This window comes from Oncorhynchus keta, chromosome 12 (genome assembly GCF_023373465.1).
Source record: "Oncorhynchus keta strain PuntledgeMale-10-30-2019 chromosome 12, Oket_V2, whole genome shotgun sequence".
Taxonomy (NCBI): Eukaryota; Metazoa; Chordata; class Actinopteri; order Salmoniformes; family Salmonidae; genus Oncorhynchus; species Oncorhynchus keta.
This window is the reverse complement of record NC_068432.1, coordinates 38,418,896-38,442,233: the sequence shown is the minus strand read 5'-3', so window position 1 is coordinate 38,442,233 and position 23,338 is coordinate 38,418,896. Positions and strand designations below refer to the sequence as shown.

At 43.5% G+C, this 23,338-nt stretch overlaps 1 pseudogene; it reads right to left on the bottom strand.

The window, feature by feature from the left end:
* Positions 1-23,338, bottom strand: part of LOC118380801 (ras-specific guanine nucleotide-releasing factor 2-like) — a 99,987-nt pseudogene that overhangs the window by 70,406 nt on the left and 6,243 nt on the right.

Genomic DNA, 23,338 nt, shown 5'->3' with positions numbered 1-23,338 from the left:
ACAGTTAGCTACATTATCAATACAACTACTGTTACCTACATTATGAACATAACCACCTTTAGCTACATTATCAAGACAGTGACAGTTAGCTACATTATCGACACAGCCGACGTTAGCTACATTATAGAAACAACCACTGTTTGCTGAAAATACATTAACTTCATAACCACTGTTAGCTTAATCTATATTATCTAAGCAACCACTGTTAGCAACAGCTACATTTTCTACACAACCACGCTTGGAAAAATTATCAACACAACCACTTTTAGCTACATCCACACAGCCACTGTTAGCTACATAATCTACACAACCACTGTTAGCTAAATTATATACACAACCACTGTTAGCTACACCTACATTTTTTACGCAAGAACTATTAGCTCCATTAACTACACAACAACCCTTAGCTAAATTATCAACATTATCTACACAGCCACTGTTATTAACTACAGCTAAATTATCTACACAACCACTGTTAGCTACAGCTGCCTTGTCTATGCAACCACTGTTAGCTACAGCTACATTTTTTACACAACCACTGTTAGCTACATTATCCACACAACCACTGTTAGCAACATTATCTACACAATCACTGATAGCTAGATTATCAACACAACCCCAGATAGCTACATTACCTACACAACCACTGTTAACTACAACTACATTATCAACAAAACTACTGTTAACTACATTATCAACACAACTACTGTTAGCTAAAGCTACAGTATCCACACAGCTACTGTTAACTACATTATCTACACAACCACTGTTAGCTACAGCTACATTATCTACACAACCACCCTTAGCTACATTATCCACACAGCCACTGTTAGCTACATTTCAATCAACTACTGACCTACCATTATGAACATAACCACCTTTAGCTACATTATCCAGTGACACAGCCACAGCCGGCGTTAGCTACATTATAGAAACAACCACACAATCTACATAACCAGTTAGCTTAATCTATATTATCTAAGCAACCACTACACATACACAACCACGCGTTAGCTACATTGTCAACACAAACCATGTTCACTACATTATCACAACCACTGTTAGCTAATCATTGTTAGCTCCATTAACTACACAACAACCCTACATATACAACATACACACTGTTATCTACAGCTACAGTTGAAGTCTATACCACTGTTTACATACACCTTAGCCAAATACATTTAAACTAGCAAGTTTTCACAATGCCTGATATTTAATCAACACAAGTGCAAAAGTCCCTGTCTTAGGTCAGTTAGGAACAAAACTACTTTATTTTAAAAACGTGACATGTCAGAATAACAGTAGAGAGAATGATTTATTTCAGCTTTCATTTCAGCCACATTCCCAGTGGGTCAGAAGTTTACATACACTCAATTAGTAGTAGCCTTGCCTTTAAATTGTTTCAGTTGGGTCAAACGTTTCGGGTAGCCTTCCACAAGCTTCCCACAATAAGTTGGGTGAATTTTGTCCCATTCCCTCCTGACAGAGCTGGTGTAATTTGAGCTTTCAGGTTTATTGGCCTGCCTTGCTAAATTGCACACACTTTTTTCAGTTCTGCCCACAAATTTTCTATTGGATTGAGGTCAGGCTTTGTGATGGCCAGTTCTGCCCAATACCTTGACTTTGTTGTCCTTAAGCTATTTTGCCACAACTTTGGAAGTATGCTTGGGGTCATTGTTAATTTGGAAGACCCATTTGCAACAGGGCTCCGGGCAGCCGAGCGGAAATGGAGGAAAACTTCGCCTCCTGCGGACCTGGCATCCTTTCACTCCCTCCTCTCTACATTTTCCTCCTCTGTCTCTGCTGCTAAAGCCACTTTCTACCACTCTAAATTCCAAGCATCTGCCTCTAACCCTAGGAAGCTCTTTGCCACCTTCTCCTCCCTCCTGAATCCTCCCCCCCCCCCCTCCTCCCTCTCTGCAGATGACTTCGTCAACCATTTTGAAAAGAAGGTCGACGACATCCGATCCTCGTTTGCTAAGTCAAACGACACCGCTGGTTCTGCTCACACTGCCCTACCCTGTGCTCTGACCTCTTTCCCCTCTCTCTCCAGATGAAATCTCGCGTCTTGTGACGGCCGGCCACCCAACAACCTGCCCGCTCGACCCTATCCCCTCCTCTCTTCTCCAGACCATTTCCGGAGACCTTCTCCCTTACCTCACCTCGCTCATCAACTCATCCCTGACCGCTGGCTACGTCCCTTCCGTCTTCAAGAGAGCGAGAGTTGCACCCCTTCTGAAAAAACCTACACTCGATCCCTCCGATGTCAACAACTACAGACCAGTATCCCTTCTTTCTTTTCTCTCCAAAACTCTTGAACGTGCCGTCCTTGGCCAGCTCTCCCGCTATCTCTCTCAGAATGACCTTCTTGATCCAAATCAGTCAGGTTTCAAGACTAGTCATTCAACTGAGACTGCTCTTCTCTGTATCACGGAGGCGCTCCGCACTGCTAAAGCTAACTCTCTCTCCTCTGCTCTCATCCTTCTAGACCTATCGGCTGCCTTCGATACTGTGAACTATCAGATCCTCCTCTCCACCCTCTCCGAGTTGGGCATCTCCGGCGCGGCCCACGCTTGGATTGCGTCCTACCTGACAGGTCGCTCCTACCAGGTGGCGTGGCGAGAATCTGTCTCCTCACCACGCGCTCTCACCACTGGTGTCCCCCAGGGCTCTGTTCTAGGCCCTCTCCTATTCTCGCTATACACCAAGTCACTTGGCTCTGTCATAACCTCACATGGTCTCTCCTATCATTGCTATGCAGACGACACACAATTAATCTTCTCCTTTCCCCCTTCTGATGACCAGGTGGCGAATCGCATCTCTGCATGTCTGGCAGACATATCAGTGTGGATGACGGATCACCACCTCAAGCTGAACCTCGGCAAGACGGAGCTGCTCTTCCTCCCGGGAAGGACTGCCCGTTCCATGATCTCGCCATCACGGTTGACAACTCCATTGTGTCCTCCTCCCAGAGCGCTAAGAACCTTGGCGTGATCCTGGACAACACCCTGTCGTTCTCAACTAACATCAAGGCGGTGGCCCGTTCCTGTAGGTTCATGCTCTACAACATCCGCAGAGTACGACCCTGCCTCACACAGGAAGCGCAGGTCCTAATCCAGGCACTTGTCATCTCCCGTCTGGATTACTGCAACTCGCTGTTGGCTGGGCTCCCTGCCTGTGCCATTAAACCCTACAACTCATCCAGAACGCCGCAGCCCGTCTGGTGTTCAACCTTCCCAAGTTCTCTCCGTCACCCCGCTCCTCCGCTCTCTCCACTGGCTTCCAGTTGAAGCTCGCATCCGCTACAAGACCATGGTGCTTGCCTACGGAGCTGTGAGGGGAACGGCACCTCAGTACCTCCAGGCTCTGATCAGGCCCTACACCCAAACAAGGGCACTGCGTTCATCCACCTCTGGCCTGCTCGCCTCCCTACCACTGAGGAAGTACAGTTCCCGCTCAGCCCAGTCAAAACTGTTCGCTGCTCTGTCCCCCCAATGGTGGAACAAACTCCCTCACGACGCCAGGACAGCGGAGTCAATCACCACCTTCCGGAGACACCTGAAACCCCACCTCTTTAAGGAATACCTAGGATAGGATAAAGTAATCCTTCTCACCCCCCTTAAAAGATTTAGATGCACTATTGTAAAGTGGCTGTTCCACTGGATGTCATAAGGTGAATGCACTAATTTGTAAGTCGCTCTGGATAAGAGCGTCTGCTAAATGACTTAAATGTAAAAATGTAATGTAATGTCCCATGGTGTTTATACTTGCGTACTATTGTTTGTACAGATTAACGTGGTACCTTCAGGCATTTAAAAAAAAAGGAGAGCCGCACACTTAAAGAGCTCAGATGCAAAAACTTTAAAGTGTTTGGAATTTGCTCCCAAGGATGAACCAGACTTGGGAGGTCTCCAATTTTTTTTCTGAGGTCTTGGCTGATTTCTCTGGATTTTCCATGATGTCAAGCAAAGAGGCACTGAGTTTAAAGGTCAGTCTTGAAATACATCCACAGGTACACCTCCAATTGACTCAAATTATGTAAATTATCAGATGCTTCTAAAGCCATGACATCATTTTCTGGAATTTTCCAAGCTGTTTAAAGGCACAGTCAACTTAGCGTATGTAAACTTCTGACGTACTGGAATTGTGATACAGTGAATTATAAGTTAAATATTCTGTCTGTAAGTCGCTCTGGATAAGAGCGTCTGCTAAATGACTTAAATGTAAATGTAATGTAAACAATTGTTGGTAAAATGACTTGTGTCATGCACAAAGTAGATGTCCTAACCGACTTGCCAAAACTATAGTTTGTTAACAAGACATTTGTGGAGTGGTTGAAAAACTAGTTTAAATGACTCCAACCTAAGTGTATGTAAACTTCCTACTTCAACTGTACATTAACAGATACATTATCCACACTCACTTTGACAGCTCCTCTAGTTTGGACTTGGCGAACTCCAGGCTCTTGCGCTCCACGTGCTCATGAGGTGTGTGTGCCAGCAACTCATGGAGAGTGATGATGTAACGAGGAATCTAAAACACATCGGAAAGCTGTCTGACTGTCTGTCAGTCAGGCGACATATAGCTCTACATGTGAGGAGAGAGGAGGTCTGGATCATATGGTAGATGTGGAAGTTGAGGGGTTAAAGGTCGGAGGTTAATGAGGTCTGGATGTGTGTGTGTGCGCGCGCACGTGTTTTACCTGGAACATGGGGTATGTGAGGAAGGTCTCCAGCATGCGTTCCTCACAGGCAGTATTAGTCTCATACTGCTTCAGCAGCTTGTCAAAGTCTCTGTTCTGTTTACAGTTGGCCAGGACCTGCAGGCTGTACTGGTGGTTCCTCACAAACTCCTGGTAGATATTCAGCATGGGCAGCAGAATGTCAAACAGGTCCGCTAGAGAGAGAGCAAGAGAGACATTACTACACATTATACACACGTAATAAATTACACTGAACAAAAATATTAAAACATTTAAATGCAACTGAGTTACAGTTCATATAAGGAAATGTATTAGGCCCTAATCTATAGATTTATCATGACTGGGAATACAGATCTGCATCTGTTTGTCATAAATAACATTTTTTAAAGGTAGGGGCGTGGATCATAAAAACAGTCAGTATCTGGTGTAACCACCATTTTCCTCATGCAGCATGACACATCTCCTTCGCATAGAGTTGATCAGGCTGTTGATTGTGGCCTGTGGAATGTTGTCCCACTCATCAATGGCTGTGCAAAGTTGCTGCATATTGGTTGGAACTGGAACATGCTGATGCACACGTCAATCCAGAGTATCCCAAACATGCTCAATCGGTGACATGTCTGGTGAGTATGCAGGCCAGCTTCCAGGAATTGTGTACAGATCCCTGCAACATGGGGCCGTGCATTATGATGCTGAAACATGAGGTGATGGCGGTGGATGAATGGCACGACAATGGGCTTCAGGATCTCGTCATGGTATCTCTGTGCATTCAAATTGCCATCAGTAAAATGCAATTGTGTATGTAGCTTATGCTTGCCTGCCCATACCATAACCCCACCGCCACCATGGTGAACTCTGTTCACAATGTTGACATAAGCAAACCGCTTGCCCACACGACGTCATACACGCTGTCTGCCATCTATGACACCGAACTGCAGCCAGGTCAAGACCCTGGTGAGGAGATTCACTATTTTAAATATGCTATTGGACCAAAAACAGATCTGGCAAATTAATCTATATGGGCCAAATAATGATGATCCACGCTTCTTCAAAAATATATATATTATAATCTATTGAGCTCACAAGCAACAAATTAATCTATTATTATTGTGGGAGATTATAATATGGTTTTAAGTACCTCAATGGATCGTAAAGGATTCCCACTACAAACATTCACCCTCAAGCACTTAAGGACATCACAAATATCATGGCTACATTATAACTAGTGGATATATGGAGGCTACCTTGTAGTTTACCAATAAAATGGGAGGATGGTGAAGTAGACATACTTGGTATTCATATCTCAAAAAAATATAAATTAACTTACCACAATAAATTTCAATAGGAAGTTTGCAAAAATAGATAAGATTCTGCAACCATGGAGAGGTCAATACTTGTCTATTAATGGAAAACCCACATTGATTAACTCTTTGGTCCTATCACAGTTTACTTACTTTCGTTTTTTAAAATAAATAAAACAATATTTCATTTTATTTGGAATGCTAAGTCAGACAAAATTAAATGTGCCTATTTATATAATAAATATGAATTTTGGCAGGCTAAAATGATTAAATATTAAAGTTTTAAACCTCTCACTAAAATATTAACTCATACATTGGTTAAACTTAAACCCCAAATGGTTCTCCAGTAGATTATAAAGAAAGGCCCATGCTTTCTTCAAAATGTGCCCTTTTGCATGTATACAGATTACAATTTCTCATTTCTGACTAATTGAAAATGACATTTTGCTTAAAGTATCGCCCTTTCTTCAACAAGCCATACAAAGCTGGTTACAATTTCAGTTTTATCCTCCAGAAAAGATAGAACAAATATTACAACAAATGTTATGGTGAAACTCAAATTTACTGATGAATAAAAAAACATTCTTTACGGAAAAAATGGTTTAAAATGGTATTATATTTATGAATGATATTATTAATAGAAACTGTGGAGTTATGTCACATATGCAGCTATCGAAAATATGAGAATGTCTGTTCAATCCAGACTTACAACCAACTGATTGCAGCATTACCACATAGAGGAGGCAAGTGGAAAAGGGAGAAGGTAGAGACTGTTTTGTCTGCCATATATTAAAGATACAAATTGGCTGAAAGGAATTGAGATAAATAGATTAATATACCAGCTTCATTTGAGGACAAAAATTTTGACAGCTGCTCCATACAGGTTGCAAAATAAATGAGAAGAGATTTTTGATGTACCGATTCCATGGCACATGGTTTATGAACTGGTACAAAAAACAACATTTGATTCAACACTTGAGTTTTTCAATGTAAATTACCATACAAAATAATTGCCACCAATAGAATGCTATATACAGTTGAGGTCGGAAGTTTACATACACTCAGGTTGGAGTCATTAAAACTCATTTTTCAAGTCGGTTAGGACATCTAATTACTAAGTCATTTTTGCAACAATTGTTAACAGACAGATTATTTTACTTATAATTCACTGTATCACAATTCCAATGGGTCAGAAGTTAACATACACTAAATTGACTGTGCATTTAAACAGCTCTGAAAATTCCAGGAAATTATGTCATGGCTTTAGAAGCATGTGATAGGCTAATTGACATAATTTTGGAGGTCAATTGGAGGTGTACCTGGGGATGTATTTCAAGGCCAACCTTCAAACTCAGTGCCTCTTTGCTTGGCATCATGGGAAAATCCAAAGAAAACAGCCAAGAGCTCAGAAAAAAAATTGTAGACCTCCACAAGTCTGGTTCATCATTGGGAGCAATTTCCAAATGCCTGAAGGTACCACGTTCATCTGTACAAAGAATAGTATGGAAGTATAAACACCATAGGACCACACAGCCGTCATACCGCTCAGGAAGGAGACGCGTTCTGTCTCCTAGAGATGAACATACTTTGGTGTGAAAAGTATCAATCAATCCCAGATCAACAGCAAAGGACCTTGTGAAGATGCTGGAGGAAACAGGTACAAAAGTATCTATATCCACAGTAAAACAAGTCCTATATCGACATAACCTGAAAGGCCGATCAGCAAGGAAGAAGCCATTACTCCAAAACCACCATAAAAAAACAGATTACGGTTTGCAACTGCACATGGGGACAAAGATCATACTTTTTGGAGAAATGTCCTCTGGTCTGTTGAAAAAAAAATAGAACTGTTTGGCCATAATGACCATCGTTATGTTTGGAGGAAAAAGGGGGATGCTTGCAAGCTGAAGAACACCATCCCAACCGTGAAGCACGGGGTTGGCAGCATCATGTTGTGAGGGTGCTTTGCTGCTGGAGGGACCGGTGCACTTCACAAAATAGATGGCATCATGAGGATGGAAAATTATGTGGATATATTGAAGCAACATCTCAATACATCAGTATTAAAACTCGGTTGCAAATGGGTCTTCCAAATGGACAATGACCCCAAGCATACTTCCAAAGTTGTGGCCTGGTGTGTTTACGGACATATTCAATCAATCCCTATGCCAGTCTGCTGTTCCCACATGCTTCAAGAGGGCCACCATTGTTCCTTTTCCCAAGAAAGCTAAGGTAACTGAGCTAAATGACTATCACCCCGTAGCGCTCACTTCCGTCATCATGAAGTGCTTTGAGAGACTAGTTAAGGAGCATGTCACCTCTACCCTACCTGACACCCTAGACCCACTCCAATTTGCTTACCGCCCCAATAGGTCCATAGACGACGCAATCGCAATCACACTGCACATTGCCCTAACCCATCTGGACAACAGGAATACCTATGTAAGAATGCTGTTCATCGACTACAGCTCAGCATTTAACACCATAGTACCCTCCAAACTCGTCATTAAGATCGAGACCCTGGGTCTCGACTCCGCCCTGTGCAACTTGGTCTGGACTTTCTGACGGGACACCCCCAGGTGGTGAGGGTAGGAAACAACATCTCCACCCCGCTGATCCTCAACACTGGGACCCCACAAGGGTGCGTTATCAGCCCTCTCCTCTACTTCCTGTTCACCCATGGCTGAGTGGCCATGCACGCCACTAACTCAATCATCAAGTTTGCAGACGACACTACAGTGGTAGGCTCGGAGTGTGGTGTCAGGAAAATAACCTCACACTCAATGTCAACAAAACAAAGGAGATGATCGTGGACTTCAGGAAACCGCAGAGGGAGCACCCCCCTATCCACATCGATGGGACAGTAGTGGAGAAGGTGGAAAGTAGTGGCCTCTCTCATCTTTTTAAGTGGAAGAACATGCACAATTGGTGGCTGACTAAATACTTTTTTGCCCCACTGTATTTATATGTACATATTCTTATTCATTCCTTTACACTTGTGTGTAAAAGGTAGTTGTTGTGAAATTGTTTGATTACTTATTAGATATTACTGCATGGTAGGAACTAGAAGGACAAACATTTCGCTACACTCGCATTAACATCTGCTAACCATGTGTAGGTGACCAATAACATTTGATTTGATTTGTGCACACATTTTTGTGTGTATCGAAAATACATAGGATCTTTTATTTCAGCTCATGAAACATGGGACCTTTTCTTGCTGCATTCATATTTTTGTTCATGCACAGATCCTAGAAATACAATACATTGATAGAACAGGTCGCAAGACGATTCCATATTGATAATCAAAGAGTTCAGCATTAAATAACCCACTGTTTAAGCACTCTACTCACCCAGCACCAGAGTGGGCCAGTTGGCTATCCGAGCCTTCAGCCCCTGGTGGAAGATCTCATGGAGGAACATGATAGCCTCACTGAGGACAGAGAGAAGAAGAAGAGATGTAGTTGAGATCTCAGGCCTACCAGGTGAAGAAGATGCTTCTGACATCGTAGTCTGCGTGTGTGTGCGTGCTTTCATATGCATGTGTGTTACCTGTTGAGGAAGATGCTGCTGACGTCATCGTGGCTGATGGGAGGTTTCTTGGAGCTGGCGGCCATACGTAGTGGTCTGAGGAAGAAGTTGACCAGGACAGAGAGCTGGCATACGTACTCTGTCTCTGCCTCCACCATGTTAAATACGATGTGGTTCCTCTTCCTCATGTTCTCAGCTTGTGGAGAACAGATGTAGTCCTGAACAATGATCTTCCACTTCCTCCGACACAGCCAGCCTCGCATGAAACTCTGGACCTGGAGGAGACAGGACACACCGGTCAGAATACACACATAAATATAGGTCAGAATACCTATCAAAACCTTGAGGAAAAGTAATCAAATACCGTAGAGACAATTGCTGATACCTTTTTGATCTTTTTAATGTCTGGATCCTCCTCCTCTTCATTAGTCTGGCAAGGCAGCATCCTTTCCTTGTCCTTATTCAACAGTACGATCTCGAAGAACACAGTCAACAGTCAGATCCATGTGAGTGTGTGTGTATGTTTGTTTGGGTATGTGTGTGTGTATGTGTGTGTGCGTATGTGTGTGTGTGTGTGTCTATTAGAGGTCGACCGATTATGATTTTTCAATGCCGATACCGATTATTGGAGGACCAAAAAAAGACGATACTGATTAATCGGCCCGATTTTTATTTATTTATTTGTAATAATGACAATTACAACAATACTGAATGAACACTTATTTTAACTTAATATAATACATCAATAAAAATCTATTTAGCCTCAAATAAATAATGAAACATGTTCAATTTGGTTTAAATAATGCAAAAACAAAGTGTTGGAGAAGTAAAGGTGCAATATGTGCCATGTAAAAAAGCTAACGTTTGAGTTCCTTAACATGAGACTTCAATATTCCAAGGTAAGAGGTTTTAGGTTGTAGTTAATATAGTATTTATAGAACTATTTTATCTATACCATTTGAATTTTATATACCTTTGACTATTGGATGTTCTTATAGGCACTATAGTATTGCCAGTGTAACAGTATAGCTTCCATCCCTCTCTTCGCCCCTACCTGGGCTCGAACCAGGAACACATCGACAACAGCCACACTTGAAGCAGCGTTACCCATCGCTCCACAAAGGCCGACGCCCTTGCAGCGCAAGGGGAATAACTACTCCAAGTCTCAGAGCGAGTGACGTTTGAATCGCTATTAGTGCGCAACCCGCTAACTAGCTAGCCGTTTCACATCGGTTACACCAGATATTCGGCTGATAGGCTTGAAGTCATAAACAATGCTGTGCTTGCAAAGAGCTGCTGGCAAAACGCACTAAAGTGTTGTTTGAATTAATGCTTACGAGCCTGCTGCTGCCTACCACCGCTCAGTCAGACTGCTCTATCAAATCATAGACTGAGTTATAACACACAGAAATACGAGCCTTTGGTCATTAACATGGTAGAATCCAGAAACGTCTAGAAACGTTTATTGTTTCAGTATTTTATTGAACGGTTGGCATCCCTAAGTCTAAATATTCTTGTTACATTACACAACCTTCAATGTTATGTCATAATTACGTAAAATTCTGGCAAATTATTTCGCAATGAGCCAGGCTGCCCAAACTGTTGCATATACCCTGACTCTGCGTGCAATGAACGCAAGAGAAGTGACACAATTTCACCTGGTTAATATTGCCTGCTAACCTGGATTTCTTTTAGCTAAATATGCAGGTTTAAAAATATATACTTCTGTGTATTGATTTTAAGAAAGGCGTTGTCAGGACCCGGTTATGAACCCGGGTCTCCGGAGTGAGAAACAGTCACTTAACCAACTGAGCCACGAATAGTCGGCAGAACCCAGAAGATGAGGCAGACACAGCAGTACTTGAGACTGTGTATTTAATGAAGTAAAAAGTGAAGTTCTTCAGGAAAATATGTAACTCCACAACCTCAAAAGGAATCCTACAAGAACAAAGGTAATCCTCCAAGACAAAAAAGGTAAATCCACAAGGTGGAAGGTAAAGCACAAAAAGCCTCAAAAGATACTCAAAAAACAAACAAACAAACAAGAACAAAAAACAGAATTCCACAAGAGAGTCCACCGGGATCAACAAGAGTTCTCAGAGTACTAGGGCTGGGTGCTAACATACAAACACAGAGCAAAGAACAGAGGAAAACAAAGGGTTTAAATACAATCAGGGGAAACGAGGCACAGGTGCAAATAATAATGGGGATCAAGGGAAAACAAAAGGTCAAAAGGCACAATGGGGGCATCTAGTGACCAAAAACCGGAACAACCCTGGCCAAATCCTGACAGGCGTTGGTGTTTATGGTTACGTACAGTCGTGCAACGATTGTGCTTTTTTTGCAAATGCGCTTTTGTTAAATCATCCCCCAGCGTTGCATCGATTATATGCAACGCAGGACACGCTAGATAAACTAGTAATATCATCAACCATATGTAGTTATAACTAGTGATTATGATGGTTTGATTGTATTTTATAAGATAAGTTTAATGCTCGCTAGCAACTTACCTTGGATTCTACTGCATTTGCGTAAGAGTCTCCTTGTGGTGTGCAACCAGAGGCAGGTGGTTATAGTATTGGACTAGTTAACTGTAAGGTTGCAAGATTGAATCCCCCGAGCTGACAAGGTGAAAATCTGTCGTTCTGCCCCTGAACAAGACAGTTAACCCACCGTCCCTAGGCCGTCATTTAAAATAAGAATGTGTTCTTAACTGACTTGCCCAGTTAAATAAACATATAAAAAACAATATATACAGTGGGGAGAACAAGTATTTGATATTTTGCATACAATTGTGCAGGTTTTCCTACTTACAAAGCATGTAGAGGTCTGTAATTTTTATCATAGGTATACTTCAACTGTGAGAGACGGAATCTAAAACAAAAATCCAGAAAATCACATTGTATGTTTTTTAAATAATTAATTAGCATTTTATTGCATGACAAAAGTATTTGATACATCAGAAAAGCAGACCTTAATATTTGGTACAGAAACCTTTGTTTGCAATTACAGAGATCATACGTTTCCTGTAGTTCTTGACCAGGTTTGCACACACTGCAGCAGGGATTTTGGCCCACTCCTCCATACAGACCTTCTCCAGATCCTTCAGGTTTCGGGGCTGTCGCTGGGCAATACGGACTTTCAGCTCCCTCCAAAGATGTTCTATTGGGTTCAGGTCTGGAGACTGGCTAGGCCACTCCAGGACCTTGAAATGATTCTTATGGAGCCACTCCTTAGTTGCCCTGGCTGTGTGTTTCGGGTCGTTGTCTGCTGGAAGACCCAGCCACGACCCATCTTCAATGCTCTTACTGAGGGAAGGAGGTTGTTGGCCAAGATCTCGCGATACATGGCCCCATCCATCCTCCCCTCAATATTGTGCAGTCGTCCTGTCCCCTTTGCAGAAAAGCATCCCCAAAGAATGATGTTTCCACCGCCATGCTTCACGGTTGGGATGGTGTTCTTGGGGTCGTACTCATCCTTCTTCTTCCTCCAAACATGGCAAGTGGAGTTTAGACCAAAAATCTCTATTTTTGTCTCATCAGACCAGATTACCTTCTCCCATTCCTCCTCTGGATCATCCAGATGGTCATTGGCAAACTTCAGACGGGCCTGGACATGCACTGGCTTGAGCAGGGGGACCTTGCGTGCGCTGCAGGATTTTAATCCATGACGGCGTAGTGTGTTACTAATGTTTTTCTTTGAGACTGTGGTCCCTGCTCTCTTCAGGTAATTGACCAGGTCCTACCGTGTAGTTCTGGTCTGATCCCTCACCTTCCTCATGATCATTGATGCCCCACGAGGTGAGATCTTGCATGGAGCCCCAGACCGAGGGTGATTGACCATCATCTTGAACTTCTTCCATTTTCTAATAATTGCACCAACAGTTGTTGCCTTCTCACCAAGCTGCTTGCCTATTGTCCTGTAGCCCATCCCAGCCTTGTGCAGGTCTACAATTTTACCCCTGATGTCCTTACACAGCTCCCTGGTCTTGGCAATTGTGGAGAGGTTGGAGTCTGTTTGATTGAGTGTGTGGACAGGTGTCTTTCATACAGGCAACAAGTTCAAACAGGTGCAGTTAATACAGGTAATGAGTGGAGAACAGGAGGGCTTCTTAAAGAAAAACTAATAGGTCTGTGAGAGCCGGAATTCTTACCGGTTGATAGGTGATCAAATAATTATGTCATGCAATAAAATGCTAATTAATTACTTCAAAATCATACAATGTGATTTTCTGGATTTTTGTTTTAGATTCAGTCTCTCACAGTTGAAGTGTACCTATGATAAAAATTACAGACCTCTACATGCTTAGTAAGTAGGAAAACCTGCAAAATCGGCAGTGTATCAAATACTTCTCCCCACTGTATGTATGTGTATGAGTGTGTGTGTGTACCTCTGCTTTCAGCCTCTCTATCTCTGTGTCCTGGTCCTCTAACTGGGTGCGTATCTGGTTGGCCGCCACCTTCTCTGTCTCCATGATCTGGACCAGGTGGATGTACTTCTGCATCAGGACTTCACGCTCAATGATGATGTCAGAGTAACTACAGGTGGAATGGTAAGTGTTGAATGTTAAAACTAAGTTGACATGGTGAACATTGCACAGCGAACATTGATACATATTACCAAGAAAAATTATTTTCAAAGTTAACATTATAGCATTCATATATTCATAATCCATCAATGTACATTAGTAACAGCAAAACATACACATCTAGTTCAGTGGTAGTCTCTGGGAGGGAGGGAGGGAGGGAGGGAGGGAGGGAGGGAGGGAAGGGAGGGAGACAGAGATGTTATGATTAGTGGGATCAAGAGAAAGAGAAGAGACAGAGAGAGTGAGGTGGAGTGTTGAGGTCAGGGGTGTGTTGTAATCACTATGGCAGTACAGCACCAAAGTGTGAACTAAATGTGAACCGCTCTGAGCAGAGCACGCACACACACACACACACACACACACACACACACACACACACACACACACACACACACACACACACACACACACACACACACACACACACACACACACACACACACACACACACACACACACAATCTCTTGCAAATGGAGCAGACATGTGGAGAGGGGATTGTGTGTGTGTGTTTAGCGTGTGGATCACTATACAGTCACTGTGTGCCTAAGTAGCCACACTGGCTACTTAGGGGAGAGTCAGCTGTTGCATTTACATGTGTGTCATGAGTACAACAAGCAAGCCAGACTCAAATCAAGCCCTAACTCCTATCCTTCCCCCAGCCCCTAGCTGCTACCTCTTGTAAAGAGGTGTTGAGGTTTTGTTGTTGGATAGACTCCACCCTCTTACCTGGCCTGTTGGATATACTCCACCCACTTATTGCAGTCTGACTCCTCCTCTGTCCGCAGCTCCAGAGGCTTCTGACCGTCATGGCCAAACACCACCAGGAAGTAGTGCTGGAGGACACAGGAAACAGAAATACTATTACCTGGAAGTAAACAGGAAATAGAATCAACATATGAAGGTGCTACTCAATCAATTGCAGGTATCAGATCAAATCAAAGTTTATTGGTTACATGCGCCGAATACAACAGGTGTAGTAGACCTTACAGTGAAATACTTAATTACAGGCTCTAACCAATAGTGCAAAAAAATATTTTAAGTGAACAATAGGTAAGTAAAGAAAAAGAACAACAGTTAAAAAGACAGTGAAAAATAACAGTAGCGAGGCTATAGACAGTAGCGAGGCTATATACAGTAGCGAGGCTATAACAGTAGCGAGGCTATAACAGTAGCGATGCTATAGACAGTAGCGAGGCTATAGACAGTAGAGAGGCTATATACAGTAGCGAGGCTATATACAGTAGCGAGGCTATAGACAGTAGCGAGGCTATATACAGTAGCGAGGCTATAACAGTAGCGAGGCTATAACAGTAGCGATGCTATAGACAGTGCGAGGCTATAGACAGTAGCGAGGCTATATACAGTAGCGAGGCTATAGACAGTAGCGAGGCTATAGACAGTAGCTAGGCTATATACAGTAGCGAGGCTATATACAGTAGAGAGGCTATATACAGTAGCGAGGCTATAGACAGTAGCGAGGCTATATACAGTAGCGAGGCTATAGACAGTAGAGAGGCTATATACAGTAGCGAGGCTATAGACAGTAGAGAGGCTATATACAGTAGCGAGGCTATAGACAGTAGAGGCTATATACAGTAGCGAGGCTATATACAGTAGCGAGGCTATAGACAGTAGAGAGGCTATATACAGTAGCGAGGCTATAGACAGTAGCGAGGCTATATACAGAAGCGAGGCTATATACAATAGCGAGGCTATAGACAGTAGCGAGGCTATAGACAGTAACTAGGCTATATACAGTAGCGAGGCTATATACAGTAGAGAGGCTATAGACAGTAGCGAGGCTATATACAGTAGCGAGGCTATATACAGTAGCGAGGCTATAGACAGTAGAGAGGCTATAGACAGTAGCGAGGCTATATACAGTAACGAGGCTATAGACAGTAGCGAGGCTATATACAGTAGCGAGGCTATATACAGTAGCGAGGCTATATACAGTAGAGGCTATAGACAGTAGAGAGGCTATAGACAGTAGCGAGGCTATATACAGTAACGAGGCTATATACAGTAGCGAGGCTATATACAGTAGCGAGGCTATAGACAGTAGCGAGGCTATATACAGTAGCGAGGCTATATACAGTAGCGAGGCTATATACAGTAGAGAGGCTATATACAGTAGCGAGGCTATAGACAGTAGCGAGGCTATATACAGTAGCGAGGCTATAGACAGTAGAGAGACTATATACAGTAGCGAGGCTATAGACAGTAGAGGCTATATACAGTAGCGAGGCTATAGACAGTAGAGGCTATATACAGTAGCGAGGCTATATACAGTAGCGAGGCTATAGACAGTAGAGAGGCTATATACAGTAGCGAGGCTATAGACAGTAGAGAGGCTATATACAGTAGCGAGGCTATAGACAGTAGCGAGGCTATATACAGTAGCGAGGCTATATACAGTAGCGAGGCTATAGACAGTAGCTAGGCTATATACAGTAGCGAGGCTATATACAGTAGAGAGGCTATAGACAGTAGCGAGGCTATATACAGTAGCGAGGCTATATACAGTAGCGAGGCTATATACAGTAGAGGCTATAGACAGTAGAGAGGCTAGACAGTAGCGAGGCTATATACAGTAACGAGGCTATAGACAGTAGCGAGGCTATATACAGTAGCGAGGCTATATACAGTAGCGAGGCTATATACAGTAGAGGCTATAGACAGTAGAGAGGCTATAGACAGTAGCGAGGCTATATACAGTAGCGAGGCTATATACAGTAGCGAGGCTATATACAGTAGCGAGGCTATAGACAGTAGCGAGGCTATATACAGTAGCGAGGCTATATACAGTAGAGAGGCTATAGACAGTAGCGAGGCTATATACAGTAGCGAGGATATATACACTAGCGAGGCTATATACAGTAGCGAGGCTATAGACAGTAGAGAGGCTATAGACAGTAGCGAGGCTATATAGAGGCAGTAGCGAGGCTATAGACTATATACAGTAGCGAGGCTATATACAGTAGCGAGGCTATATAGTACAGTAACAGTAGCGAGGCTATATACAGTAGCGAGGCTATAGACAGTAGCGAGGCTATAGACAGTAGCGAGGCTATATACAGTAGCGAGGCTATATACAGTAGCGAGGCTATAGACAAAAGCGAGGCTATAACAGTAGCGAGGCTATATACAGTAGCGAGGCTATATACAGTAGCGAGGCTATATACAGTAGAGAGGCTATAGACAGTAGCGAGGCTATATACAGTAGCGAGGCTATAGACAGTAGCGAGGCTATATACAGTAGCGAGGCTATAGACAGTAGCGAGGCTATAGACAGTAGCGAGGCTATATACAGTACGAGGCTATAGGCAGTAGCGAGGCTATAGACAGTAGCGAGGCTATATACAGTAGCGAGGCTATATACAGTAGCGAGGCTATATACAGTAGCGAGGCTATAGACAGTAGCGAGGCTATAACAGTAGCGAGGCTATAGACAGTAGCGAGGCTATAACAGTAGCGAGACTATAGACAGTAGCGAGGCTATAACAATAGCGAGGCTATAACAGCAGCGATGCTATAGACAGTGCGAGGCTATAACAGTAGCAAGGCTATAGACAGTAGCGAGGCTATAACAGTAGCGAGGCTATAACAGTAGCGAGGCTATAACAGTAGCGATGCTATAGACAGTGCGAGGCTATAACAGTAGCAAGGCTATAGACAGTAGCGAGGCTATAACAGTAGCGAGGCTATAACAGTAGCGATGCTATAGACAGTGCGAGGCTATAACAGTAGCGAGGCTATAGACAGTTGGGAGGCTATATACAGTAGCGAGGCTATATACAGTAGCGAGGCTATAGACAGTAGCGAGGCTATAACAGTAGCAAGGCTATAGACAGTAGCGAGGCTATAACAGTAGCGAGGCTATAACAGTAGCGATGCTATAGACAGTGCGAGGCTATAACAGTAACGAGGCTATAGACAGTAGGGAGGCTATATACAGTAGCGAGGCTGTAACAGTAGCAAGTCTATAACAGTAGCGAGGCTATAACAGTAGCTAGGCTATATACAGTAGCGAGGCTATATACAGTAGAGAGGCTATATACAGTAGCGAGGCTATATACAGTAGCGAGGCTATATACAGTAGCGAGGCTATAGACAGTAGAGAGGCTATATACAGTAGCGAGGCTATAGACAGTAGAGAGGCTATATACAGTAGCGAGGCTATAGACAGTAGAGAGGCTATATACAGTAGCGAGGCTATATACAGTAGCGAGGCTATAGACAGTAGAGAGGCTATATACAGTAGCGAGGCTATAGACAGTAGCGAGGCTATATACAGTAGCGAGGCTATATACAGTAGCGAGGCTATAGACAGTAGCTAGGCTATATACAGTAGCGAGGCTATATACAGTAGAGAGGCTATAGACAGTAGCGAGGCTATATACAGTAGCGAGGCTATATACAGTAGCGAGGCTATATACAGTAGAGGCTATAGACAGTAGAGAGGCTAGACAGTAGCGAGGCTATATACATAACAGCTATAGACAGGAGCGAGACTATAGACAGTAGCGAGGCTATATACAGTAGCGAGGCTATATACAGTAGCGAGGCTATATACAGTAGAGGCTATAGACAGTAGAGAGGCTATAGACAGTAGCGAGGCTATATACAATAACGAGGCTATATACAGTAGCGAGGCTATATACAGTAGCGAGGCTATATACAGTAGCGAGCTATATACAGTAGCGAGGCTATATACAGTAGAGAGGCTATAGACAGTAGCGAGGCTATATACAGTAGCGAGGCTATATACAGTAGCGAGGCTATATACAGTAGCGAGGCTATATACAGTAGCGAGGCTATAGACAGTAGCGAGGCTATAGACAGTAGCGAGGCTATATACAGTAGCGAGGCTATATACAGTAGCGAGGCTATAGACAGTAGCGAGGCTATAACAGTAGCGAGGCTATAGACAGTAGCGAGGCTATAACAGTAGCGAGGCTATAGACAGTAGCGAGGCTATAACAGTAGCAAGGCTATAGACAGTAGCGAGGCTATAACAGTAGCGAGGCTATAACAGTAGCGATGCTATAGACAGTGCGAGGCTATAACAGTAGCAAGGCTATAGACAGTAGGGAGGCTATATACAGTAGCGAGGCTATATACAGTAGAGAGGCTATATACAGTAGCGAGGCTATAGACAGTAGCGAGGCTATATACAGTAGCGAGGCTATAGACAGTAGAGAGGCTATATACAGTAGCGAGGCTATAGACAGTAGAGAGGCTATATACAGTAGCGAGGCTATAGACAGTAGAGAGGCTATATACAGTAGCGAGGCTATAGACAGTAGCGAGGCTATATACAGTAGCGAGGCTATATACAGTAGCGAGGCTATAGACAGTAGCGAGGCTATATACAGTAGCGAGGCTATATACAGTAGCGAGGCTATAGACAGTAGCTAGGCTATATACAGTAGCGAGGCTATAGACAGTAGCGAGGCTATATACAGTAGCGAGGCTATATACAGTAGCGAGGCTATATACAGTAGAGGCTATAGACAGTAGAGAGGCTAGACAGTAGCGAGGCTATATACAGTAAGAGGCTATAGACAGTAGCGAGGCTATATACAGTAGCGAGGCTATATACAGTAGCGAGGCTATATACAGTAGAGGCTATAGACAGTAGAGAGGCTATAGACAGTAGCGAGGCTATATACAGTAACGAGGCTATATACAGTAGCGAGGCTATATACAGTAGCGAGGCTATAGACAGTAGCGAGGCTATATACAGTAGCGAGGCTATATACAGTAGCGAGGCTATATACAGTAGAGAGGCTATAGACAGTAGCGAGGCTATATACAGTAGCGAGGATATATACACTAGCGAGGCTATATACAGTAGCGAGGCTATAGACAGTAGCGAGGCTATAGACAGTAGCGAGGCTATAGACAGTAGCGAGGCTATATACAGTAGCGAGGCTATAGGCAGTAGCGAGGCTATAGACAGTAGCGAGGCTATATACAGTAGCGAGGCTATATACACTAGCGAGGCTATATACAGTAGCGAGGCTATAGACAGTAGTGAGGCTATAGACAGTAGCGAGGCTATATACAGTAGCGAGGCTATAGACAGTAGCGAGGCTATATACAGTAGCGAGGCTATATACAGTAGCGAGGCTATAACAGTAGCGAGGCTATATACAGTAGCGAGGCTATATACAGTAGCGAGGCTATATACAGTAGAGAGGCTATAGACAGTAGCGAGGCTATATACAGTAGCGAGGCTATATACAGTAGCGAGGCTATAGACAGTAGCGAGGCTATATACAGTAGCGAGGCTATAGACAGTAGCGAGGCTATAGACAGTAGCGAGGCTATATACAGTAGCGAGGCTATAGGCAGTAGCGAGGCTATAGACAGTAGCGAGGCTATATACAGTAGCGAGGCTATATACAGTAGCGAGGCTATATACAGTAGCGAGGCTATAACAGTAGCGAGGCTATAGACAGTAGCGAGGCTATAACAGTAGCGAGGCTATAGACAGTAGCGAGGCTATAACAATAGCGAGGCTATAACAGCAGCGATGCTATAGACAGTGCGAGGCTATAACACTAGCAAGGCTATAGACAGTAGCGAGGCTATAACAGTAGCGAGGCTATAACAGTAGCGATGCTATAGACAGTGCGAGCTATAACAGTAGCGAGGCTATAGACAGTAGCGAGGCTATATACAGTAGCGAGGCTATAGACAGTAGCGAGGCTATAGACAGTAGCGAGGCTATATACAGTAGCGAGGCTATAGACAGTAGCGAGGCTATATACAGTAGCGAGGCTATAGACAGTAGCGAGGCTATAGACTGTAGCGAGGCTATATACAGTAGCGAGGCTATAGGCAGTAGCGAGGCTATAGACAGTAGCGAGGCTATATACAGTAGCGAGGCTATATACAGTAGCGAGGCTATAACAGTATCGAGGCTATAGACAGTAGCGAGGCTATAACAGTAGCGAGGCTAGACACAGCTATAGCGAGGCTATAACAGTAGCGAGGCTATTAAAGTAGCTATGCTATAGACAGTGCGAGGCTATAACACTAGCAAGGCTATAGACAGTAGCGAGGCTATAACAGTAGCGAGCTATAACAGTAGCGATGCTATAGACAGTGCGAGGCTATAACAGTAGCGAGGCTATAGACAGTAGCGAGGCTATAACAGTAGCGAGGCTATATACAGTAGCGAGGCTATATACAGTAGCGAGGCTATATACAGTAGAGAGGCTATAGACAGTAGCGAGGCTATATACAGTAGCGAGGCTACTGTAGCGAGGCTATATACAGGCACCGGTTAGCGAGGCTATATACAGTAGAGAGGCTATAGACACTAGCGAGGCTATAGACAGTAGCGAGGCTATATACAGTAGCGAGGCTATAGACAGTAGCGAGGCTATAGACAGTAGCGAGGCTATATACAGTAGCGAGGCTATAGACAGTAGCGAGGCTATATACAGTAGCGAGGCTATAGACAGTAGCGAGGCTATAGACAGTAGCGAGGCTATATACAGTAGCGAGGCTATAGGCAGTAGCGAGGCTATAGACAGTGCGAGGCTATATACAGTAGCGAGGCTATAGACAGTAGGAGCTATAACAGTATCGAGGCTATAGACAGTAGCGAGGCTATAACAGTAGCAAGGCTATAGACAGTAGCGAGGCTATAACAGTAGCGAGGCTATAACAGTAGCGATGCTATAGACAGTGCGAGGCTATAACACTAGCAAGGCTATAGACAGTAGCGAGGCTATAACAGTAGCGAGGCTATAACAGTAGCGATGCTATAGACAGTAGCGAGGCTATAACTGTAGCGGGGCTATAACAGTCGCGAGGCTATAGACAGTAGCGAGGCTATATACAGTAGCGATGCTATAGACAGTGCGAGGCTATATACAGTAGCGAGGCTATAACAGTAGCGAGGCTATAACAGTAGCGAGGCTATATACAGGCACCGGTTAGTCAGGCTGATTGAGGTAGTATGTACATGTAGATATGGTTAAATTGACAATGCATATATGATGAACAGAGAGTAGCAGTAGCGTAAAAGAGGCAATGTTTGTAGTGCTTTCAGAAGTGTTTGATTTGCACAGCAGCATGTCCTGGAACGCCACACAAGCTCGCACACATTCACACACACACACACACGCACACACATAGACACACACACACACACACACACACACACACACACACACACACACACACACACACACACACACACACACACACACACACACACACACACACACACACACACACACACACACACACACACACACAAGTTGCTCTTTCTCTGACAGGAATCCAATAAACACACAATTTCCTCCATGTTAGGTGTTCCCACCACATAAAAAATACTCTCAGAATATAAAGAATGAGTTAATTGTTTATTTTTATTTTTTTAAATGTAGAGAACATTTCTTGAGTCCTTGCCACTGGGCATGAAAAGCAGGAAATGTTGTCCCAAATGACTGCTATCTGTGACTCAGTTAACTGACCAAAACACATTAGAGGGAACAGGAGAGTGCTATAAAGGTCATAGTACAGAACCAGGTTTCCTGCAAAATAAACAATTGTCTTATTTACCCAGCAAACATGACCCCATTGGCCCCATATGGATATTCAGTGGGCAAGGTGGGCACGGGCTAGCCCACCGCAATCCCACATCAGCCCAATTAATACATTCCTATTAAATAGCAAAGGCTCATTGACCTAATGTGGGCAGCCTACACTGGGACAATATTTTAGCCCGGACTGGGCCCACATGGTCAATCAAATCAAATCAAACCATTGTGTCAATGTTGACATGTTTGCTGGGTAACTACTGTGGGTAACTTCTGCCCACTCATTCCTTGGGGGGAAAGGAGAGTGACTGTTTATGTAAGAAAGAATGTCTCTATTCTATTGTATTTGACAATATTGTTACATTTTGAATGTTCAATTTCTATTTTAAATTAGAATGTCATTTAATACAATTATTAATATAATGTCACCACTGATCTGCTAATTTAGAAAATAAAGATGTGAATCTGTATGCGATACATAAAAGGCTGGACTCAATGACAATATGTTTTCATAGAATTAGATTCAAATTCCACCACAAGCCATGGTTTATATCAAATAAAATCAGATGATACAAAAATGTGCATGTGTATAGGCGGGTAAGAGACACTAGCGTGAGCAGAGAGAAGCTTGGGGGCTTGTTTGTGTGT